At 33.3% G+C, this 10,048-nt stretch overlaps 1 non-coding gene across 1 annotated transcript; it reads right to left on the bottom strand.

Annotated features, from left to right (window-relative positions):
* Positions 1 to 3,680: 3,680 nt before the first annotated feature.
* LOC126021106 (small nucleolar RNA SNORA51) lies at positions 3,681 to 3,813 on the bottom strand. The gene has a single exon (XR_007499718.1). It is a non-coding gene; the product is annotated as a small nucleolar RNA SNORA51 (small nucleolar RNA).
* Between the last annotated feature and the right edge of the window lie 6,235 nt (positions 3,814 to 10,048).

Genomic DNA, 10,048 nt, shown 5'->3' with positions numbered 1-10,048 from the left:
AAAATAGGCACACAATGTTACAGAGATTCTGAAACAGCATCATTTACAGTTTCCTTGGGTCTTTCCTTCTGAACCACCATTTCCCTCTATCAAATAACATAAAATAAAAATCTAAAAATTTCACTTAAGTTATTCAGATCCAGGGATTTTCTTGCTGTTGTTTGGTTTTGGTGCAAAGGGCTTACTCCTGGCTTTGTGTATAGGGATCACGGCTATGTGGCTCTGAGTCAACCACATGCAAGGCAAATGTTTTGCTTGATGTGCTCTCTCAGGCCAGTGGTTTTTGTTGATTTAGTTTATGAGAAACTGAACATCTGCATTGGTTACAAACTTATAGAGACATTTTTGGTGGAATATTAAAAATGTTTGAGTTCTTCATATATTTCAATAGCTAAAGCTGTAGTATTTGATGCATTTTATAATTTAATCATAAGTATAGTAATATATATATGAGGCAAGATGTTTAGAAGTAATGTATTTCCAGATCACAGTATTAAAATTTTAAAAGTTATAGTAGTTTGCCATAATGAAAGACTGTATCCTAGGCCTCTTCCTAGGATCTATGCAAAATCCAAGACCATTAATTACAGAAGACTGATTACAACAACTGTGATGGAACATAACTTCTAGAAACAGAGACTCTATTCTAGACTTAGTTTTATGACCTGTGCAAATATCAAGATCTCTAGTTACCGAGGCCTGATTTTATCATCCACAACTGAATGGAATATTTCCTTGGAGTTCGACGTTGGGGTTCAATAATAAGCATATCTGTAGCGTGTAGTTGTTCCCATGACAGTATGCATCAAGGACATAGAAACCCTGTATCTCTTAAGTCAAGGAAATTCCTTTTCTATATTCCCAATATTGACTGTGACTATGCAATAAATAAATAAATAAATAATAAATAAATAAAAGCACAAAACCTTGCCAAACCAGCCCTCCTTCAGTTTCTTTCTTTTTATTTTTATTTCTTGTGGTTGTTGTTTTGTTGCTGTTTTGCTTTTTTGTAGTTGCTTGTTTTATTTTGTGTGTGTGTTTTTTTTTTGTTATTTTTTAAATTTTTTTCCTCTTTCTTCTTTGAAATTGATATTCATAGCCTCTAGACAGACTTCTCCCAGCTTTCTTTTTCATTTCTTTTTTCAACAGAACCACAGAAATTGAATCATCTTGTTCTGCCTCATAAATTGAGGGGGGAAATGGATGGTCTTAGGAACATTGAGTGGAAATAAAAAATGATCAGACTTCAACACCAAACGACAACTAAATCGATACCCAATCTACAACAAACTATACACAGAGGTGACCAGTTACACTAGCAGCCCAGGAGACAAAGTGGGGAGATATGGGAGGCATGTTGGGAACAGGGTAGAGGGAGGACAATACTGGTGGTGGGAATGGCCCTGGTTGATTGTTACTATATACCTTAAATATTACTGTGAAAAATTTGTGATTCATTTTGGTCACAAAAAAATTATAATACTAAAAATTTATATTACTTTAAAAGGTGAATTGAGTAAATTTTGATATCATTTATACTAACTGCAGTTGGTATTGTATTGTTAATGGTTATTTATGTAAAGGAGCAGGCTTAGTAAAAGAATCTGTTTTATAGTAATTAAAATTTAATTGGATAATTTGAGCTAGACTCATTTGTGGTTAGCATTTGTGTTACCTTATCATTCTTATCAATAAAATTTGGTTGTAATAGCTGGACATGACATCAAATGTATAATTGTAAGACTGAAAATAGGTATTTCTTAAAATTAAAGGTATTATCCTTAATAATATACTTCTTAGTAAAATGCTAAGTGTGTCATTAACCTCAGTCTATCACTCTATATTTCCTGTATCCATATACAAATTCTTAATAAGGGTGCTATGGAAGAAAACACAACCATGATGAAATTTCTTAGCAATCTAAGTGGTTTAACCTTAAGTCATAAAAGGTTGGCCCAGTAGATATTTATTTGACTGAATATCAAAGAAACAACTCCTGAGAATAAGGCTGAGTGATAGCATCAGGTATTACATTTCAATGAGATAGACATTCTACTTAGTTATTATTAGGAGTCATTCTAATGCACTGAACGAAGCCTTGCTGATGATTCCAATTAAGCAGCCGTACGATTTAACAGGGTAACGAAGAAATGAAACTCTCTTAATTGGGGCACTAAATTTCTTAGCACTCTGTCCAGCAAACAAGAGCACAAAGTTTATTTTATTCTTTCTCACTAGACCAATTTCCCTAGAATATATTCGTGGGGTTGGATAATTACTTATTTGGAAGTGATTTCTTTATTGTTGTGGGGTTGATTCCAATTTAACCACTGAAAATAAGTAGCTGAACAGTTTTAAATGGGAATCCAAACTCAGAGCTCTTCAGTACCACTCAGTCTCTGTAACTGGAATATTATTTGAAATTTCACACTCATTACTTACGTATATAAAATGTTTACTATGGTATATCTTGATAAGAGGATTATAGTAATGGATTTCTCTCACAAATACTTGTCTTTAAAATAATGAATAAATAGAACTTTTTTAATAAGAAAAAAAAATGAACATGACTTTTAAGAAATGTGCCTTCTTCAATTGTCACAGTTAAATGCAGGCTATAAAAATGAAGGCACTAGGTAGCATAATTACTTAAAAAGAAATAGTACTGAATAAAATACAGATTAACCAAATTACCTTCTTACATGAAATGGTTAGCTATCATTAGTATTGACATTTAAAAAACACTTCCCTTAGCAAAAGTACGTTACCCATCTGTTTTTCTTAAAATGAACAGAAATAATAGGCCTTCAATCTTACCTTTAAGAGAAAAATTTCATTTCAAAAATTCTCACAGCTTTATTATACAGATATGGTACTTAATATTGTGTCAGGCTTATGTCCTGATTTGTGGATAGGTTCATTTGACTTTAGTCAGCTTTTTGGATTAATTTTTGGAAATTAATAGCTCTGATACAGCAGTGACATTTTTTATAATATGACATGGCCACTTTGTCAGTATTAATGTGATCCTTCAATTTATTTTTGTTATGAAATTTGTTTGCTACTACACTTTTCAGAGGTTCTCTCCTGACCCAAGTGAGATACTTGAAATATTTTTTTAATCAGGTGTTAAAATCAGATTAATATTGCACTTTTATTCCTATATTTATTAAGAAAACTGCCCACTTTATCATCCTTAGTAAAATGATTTTTTTCTGGAAACTCAATAAGAAAAATAATATGACATTGAAGTATAAAATATGATTCTGAAGATTTAGAAGTAATAGATGAGTGAGGGAGAAGAATTGCTTGTCATTTATCCTAGGTCTCTGTGCAGCTGCAAAGAGCCACTTGAACAGATGCAGCTGTTTAGGCCTGTTATTTTCCATAGCACATTCCTTAAAAAATGTCATTGACTAGTATGATAATCTATCTTGTGCAAAAATAGAGTGTGATTTAATTGGAATAAAGTTACTATTCATAACTGTCTCTCACAAGAGCAAAATAAAATAAAGGGAAATATAATGTTACCTGTGACCATAATCTATTTTGATGGTCCCGACTATATTGAGACCTACCATTTCATCAACTTTTCTCTGTAGAGATTTGTATTAATTAATTTGTATGTGGATTATTAGAATTCACATAGAGTTCAAAAAGCAAATTGCTCTATCTTTTTTTTTTGTCCCCCAATTCACAATACAAACCAGGCAAAGGACCTGGATTGAGGTGTATATGGGTTGCATTTACTGTACCTCCTCTTTCTATACAGTCAGTGTAAAGAACACAGCCTGTGGTAAGTATTGGGAGGCCTTATCTTTTCTTTTTTTTATTATATATATATATATATATATATATATATATATATATATATATATATATATATAAACCTTCACCAGTGCAACATTCCCATCACCAATATCCCAAATGTCCTTCCTCCCCACCCCACACCAGCCTGTACTCTAGATAGGCTTTCTACTTTTTTAAAGTAGATAGATGATAGATAGATAGATAGATAGATAAATAGATAGATAGATAGATAGAGAGATAGCTTTATCATTTTTAAAATTATTATTATAGGAGTGTGGGAGCCTTACAAATATATAGCTGAGAACCTCTCACAAGTGATTCTGTAGCTTAATGCCAGGGACTAAAAATGAGGTGTACTTTAGGATTGGAGATTATCTTGGCCACCTCAGCAATGATTTTGAGTCTTCAGGGATACACCCTGTGATGCTTAAAAACCATGTGAGGTATCAGAAATGTAGCTGGGATTGGCCACAGGTAAACCTTCACCAGTGCAGGTAACATACATGCCTCACACACTATATTATCTCCCTGATCTCTATTTTTAGTTTTCTACTTGAAGTACCAGAAAATATTTTCCAACTTTATTCAACAGAATGAGAAAAAAAACCATATAACTACTTAACATGTTCAAGCCAATGAGAACAATTCTTTTTCCAGAAGGCTCACTGTGTTATATGCCAATGTGATAGCTAATTATTGCTTTATTTCTAAGCTTATAGAGATATGGGTTGAAAACACTCAAAACTTTGATTTATAGAAATGCATTTATTTTATTTTCAGAGATGTTGATTCTGCAGAACATTTAAAATGCTAGAAGGTCCTTAGTAGTAGTTTTCTCTTCTACTGAGCTAATAGAGCAATAACATTTAAAGATTAGCATTTGTAGGTCAAATAATCACCTAAATTTTTGTAAAAACTTTTTATTTCTGGGACTACTGAACTGAGGAAATAGTGACCTTAGCCAAACAAAGGGACTGAGGAGGGCAGGCCATCCCCTGACCATTCTGAGAGACTTTTTTGAAACTGGTGACAAGGAAGGATTGAGATATGCTTTTCATAAATGTTGTTTATTTTTTTAGGATCACCAAAATAAAGCTATTCTACTTATAATAAATTCTTCAAATTCATAACTAGGTTAAAAATAAGAGAGGAAATTGATATTGGCCAATTTAATTATAACCAAGGAATATCTTTCCCCAGAGGAAATATATTTGAAAGTGTCACACATCACCACAGCTGTAAAAATGATCCATAAATAGGGTTTGATATTTTACTTGCTTTGTTTTGGGGCCACAGCTAGAAATGCCCATTAGATCATGGGATTTTGTTTCAGAAATCAAACCTGGGCCTCCTAGCAAGCAAAACAAGTACTTAGCCCTTGGTGGTATTTCTCTAACCCCTATGATATTTTATTTTAAATATATATTACTATTTTAAGTTGCGAAAATTATATTGAATCCTTTAATAACCAATTAGTACTTATCTTTTTTACTTTTCATGAAAATACAAAATGCATTTCAAGATTTTTGGGGAAAAAACACATACTTTTCCTTGACTGACTGCCAAGGAAATCAGTTTGTGCCAGTTGGCAATAAAAACATATATCATTGCTACATGCTATGAAGAACTAGGTGATATTCTGATCAGTTCCAAAGTTGCAGCAGACATCTGATCTGATTTATTTATCTTCTTGGGAACTGCAGATGGTCAAGTCTCACTTTCATTGCCTATGGGATCAATCCATTTCCTAAGCTGATGGAACTAACTGGCCTTTTCTTCTTGTTACACCTGTCTCAGTTGACTGAAAAGACTGCAAATTTACCATCAGCATTCTTTTTTTGAGTGTTGTGGCAGATGTTTGTTTATAATACCTGTCCAAGGTTAAATTCTCTGGAAATATGAAGGCCTGAATATTTTAATATGAGTATGTATTCTCATTTATATGCTCAAGTAAACTTCCTATTACCGTTTCTTAATCTAAGTTTTATTTAGTTTTACTGTTAAACTTGTATGAATTGGTTTTTATATATTTCATTTTGTATGCTCAGCAGTACAATTGTATATTGTATATATGTGGCTATATGTTGTAACAAATTATATGCTTAATTTACTCAAAATTTATATATATTAGCTACATGCTCTAATGAAGCTTAATTATTAAACCTTAAATATACAAATGTAGATTGTATCAGCACATTTCTTGATTATGTCACACACCTGTGTCTTTAGATAGCATTGAAAATATTCATTGTAAATAACATATTTTGAAGTTAGGTATTTCTTATATGTTTAAAAGACTTGTAATTTAAAACTGAATTACTATGTGGGATCGCAAACCCTATCAATGAACTTTCATATTTTGTTTATTTATGACAGAATGGAACTTTAATGGGCAGATATCTTAGTGCTATGAAAATAATTTGCAAATTCAATCTGCTTGAGAAACTCAGGTGCCCTTTAGAACCAGGACTTAATAAAATATGTTGATAGTTAGCTGCATTTGTATGAGTATTTGTTTATGCAAGCAGCATTTTGTACTGATTCTGAATGAAAAGGTTAAGACTACATGGTCACCCGAATACTGTGTGAAGGAACAACCAATGAAGTTTTTCTTATCAGAGAGGATCTGAGGAGTTATCTTTTACTGTATGTAACTAATGTATTACTGGTTTGTTCTGATAATTTAATGATATCTTCATAGAAAGATCCATACATACATTTCAGATGCTCTGAATTATTTGTTTTAAGTTTATACACTTTTTTGTTTTGTTTTTGGGCCACACCTGTGATGCTCAGGGGTTACTCCTGGTTATGTGCTCAGAAATCACTCCTGGCTTGGGGGACCATATGGGACTCAGGGAGATCTAACTGTAGTCTGTCGTAGGCTAGTGCAGGCAAGGCAGATGCCTAATCACTTGTGCCACTGCTCCAGCCCCAAGTTTATACATGTTTTTATAGAATAAGAAATTTAACTCAGAAAGATAAATTTTGTTTTTTTCCTGCTACCATTTTATTTAGCAGTTCTGTTACTTTTGTGGAGTCTAAAGGAAAACTAATGCCCTCCCCCCACTAACTTTTGATGATTTAAATTGCAGGTTATATTCCATAGCCATTTTCCAACTTGAAATAAAATACTTAATAATAATAATAATAAAAAGTAATTAGGCGGGGCTGGAGAGATAGCATGGAGGTAAAGCGTTTGCCTTTCATGCAAGAGGTCATCGGTTCGAATCCCAGCGTCCCATATGGTCCCCTGTGCCTGCCAGGAGCAATTTCTGAGCATGGAGCCAGGAGTAACCCCTGAGCACTGCCGGGTGTGACCCAAAAACCACAAAAAAAAAAAAAAAAAAGTAATTAGGCAACTAAAATACATGCTATTTAAGTGTGTTGCTATGGAAAAGCATAATTTGTTAGAATTAATTATATGTGAAAGATTTAAATGTCTATTTAAATAATTCTTTCATACAATTACGGGTAGTTACTGCACTTTAGAAATTCTGAAGTAGAATTTTCATTTATCACTCAAATAATTAGTAGCTGAAGAGTTGTGACTTCCATGCAGAACTTTATAAAGCAAAATTTAGGAAAATTTTCCTTTCCCAGAACATACCTGAGAAAATATTTTTGAAGCACAGTATATTTTTAATACATTATCAACTTTATCTTTTCTTCTTGGAAAGAAATTTTCCTTAGAATCTTTCTATAAAGACTTTCTTTGAAAGCCCATTTTTAACCTTAAAAGAAATGCATGCATATTTAGATATACTCTTGGCATTTTTCAAACTTTATTTTAGAATAAATATAAAGTAATTTCTTAACTTTGTTTTCAATCTTCTGCACTATGTGGTAGCTTATCTCTTTGGTATGGGTCCCAAATCACCAACACCTAAAAATTATTATTATTATTCATTGCAACCTTCTCATTTAAACGAAGCTTTCTGTGTTTTATAAATAGAAAGCAGGGACAATTTATACTTTATCTACTCAAGGAAACCTTTTAGGGACTTATATCTTGTGGTGTAAAAAAATTGCTTAACAACCTCCCCTGAAAAGTCACCATGGTTACTCTCTTGCCAAACCTTCTCTGACAATTAGGAATGTGTATAAAAGGATTGGGCAGAATGTGTGAACCCTATCAAAGTATGAAAAAGAAACCTTTTATTTTTTTCTTAATATAATCTTTCATGGCTTTGCTATACATAATTTATTTCTAAGTCTTTTTGAGTCATTCCAAAATGTTGCTATCTGGGCGGCCAAATGCAAATCCCAAGTCTCCTGTGTTGAATTCCTGAATCTTCCTTATTCTTCTCTAGCATTGTTCTTAACAAGTAGGTAAAGTTCTACTGATATATACTTCTTTCATAGAGCTACCATAAAACCTTTATTTGCTTTCATCCTCATTCCAGTCACATTGTATTTACATTAAAGTTATTTGTGGACTTTAAGATGTTGAGCTACAATATTGAGGCAATGGGAAATGTGTGTGTCTTGGATTTAGGTTCCGGGCTAGAATCAAGTATGTTGTTAAGAATCTTTTATAGGGCCCGGAGAGATAGCACAGCGGCCTTTGCCTTGCAAGCGGCTGATCCAGGACCAAAGGTGGTTGGTTCGAATCCCGGTGTCCCATATGGTCCCCCGTGCCTGCCAGGAGCTATTTCTGAGCAGACAGCCAGGAGTAACCCCTGAGCAATGCCGGGTGTGACCCAAAAACCAAAAAAAAAAAAAAAAAAAAAAAAAGAATCTTTTATAACTTCTTCGAACTTTTTATTATTTAATTGCAAAGTAGGGTGAATGTATATTTGATTGCTTGCAATTATTTTGCATTTTGTCTGTAAGTGTATAGGGCAGATGAAATGTGATAATAACAATTTAGTCCATTTACCTTTTATTTCCATCCCTAGGAGTGAGTTTGCATGTGGCATTCATTTCTGAATTTCCTAAAGTATCACATCTGCTTTATTGCTGCATCCTTTAAGTACTTAGAAGCTTGATTTAATTATTATAAGTACTCTAATATGAGAAATACTTGGTTTCAAATATTTTTTGTTTGTTTTTGTGGGGGCCACACCCTGTGAAGCTCAGGGGTTACTCCTGGCTATGTGCTCAGAAATTGCTCCTGGCTTGGGAGACCATATGGGATGCTGGGGAATCAAACTGCGGTCCATTCTAGGCTAGTGTGGGCAAGGCAATGTCTTACTGCTGTGTCACCGCTATGGCTCCAGGGTTCAAATATTTCATAATTAAAGTTTTCTAGAAAAAGGTAGAGGTAAGAGTTAGAACAGCGCAGGTCCATCATGATAGTTCTTTAGTCATCAAGAGATGAAATATTTGGTCACACCTAGGAGAATTAATTGAACAAGTGTCGCTAGTGAGAGAAGGAAGTAGTAACATGGAAATCCATTAAGGACAGATATTAAAATGTTCTAAATATTGGGGAATATCAGATTCATATATTTCAAAGAATATTTTTACAAAGTGAATAAAAAAGTAGGTGCTTATTAAGAGTAACAGTAGGGCATGCAAATGAGAATACTGCTGTGGAAGTACAAAAGATATTATAATACATTATGTTGGTAAAGTATATATAGAATAATTATTTTGGTACTATAAATTATTAACTTTTATTTTATTGTAATTCTTTTATAGTGGTTACTATAAAGACTTATTAAATATTTTGTCATTAAAATATTGCATCAGAATGGGGCTTCTGGAAACACAATGAAAGACGCTATCCTAGGTTCCATACTAGGATCAGTGCAAAGACCAAGACCACCAACCACAGAAGATGGATTAAAATGACACTGAGGGAACAGAACTTCTAGAATCACAAAGAAAGACTTCATCATAAGTCCCACTCCTGGACCTGTGCAGATACTGAGATCTCTAGATACAGAGGTCTGATTTTATCACCCATGATGGAGCAGAAGTCTTCCAAACACCACAAAAGCACCACCGGGAGAGTAAAAGAACCTGAGCGGAGTCTATAGTTAATCCCATGACAATATACTCCAAGGGTGGAGAAACCTCCTATCTCTTAGGCCAAGTGAATTCCTTTAAGAATGACCCCAATATTTACTGTGCCAATGCAGGAGGGAAAAAAAAGTCAAAAAGCACAAAACATTTTTTATTTTTTATCTTCATTTTTTATGATTATTTTTTTATTTTTATTTACCTATCTACTTTTTGTCGATTTCTTTGTTTCTTTGTTTTGGTGTGGTTATTGAAGTTGTTGTTCCCC

Source organism: Suncus etruscus, chromosome 10, assembly GCF_024139225.1.
Source record: "Suncus etruscus isolate mSunEtr1 chromosome 10, mSunEtr1.pri.cur, whole genome shotgun sequence".
NCBI lineage: Eukaryota > Metazoa > Chordata > Mammalia > Eulipotyphla > Soricidae > Suncus > Suncus etruscus.
This window is presented reverse-complemented; position numbering and strand designations above follow the sequence as displayed.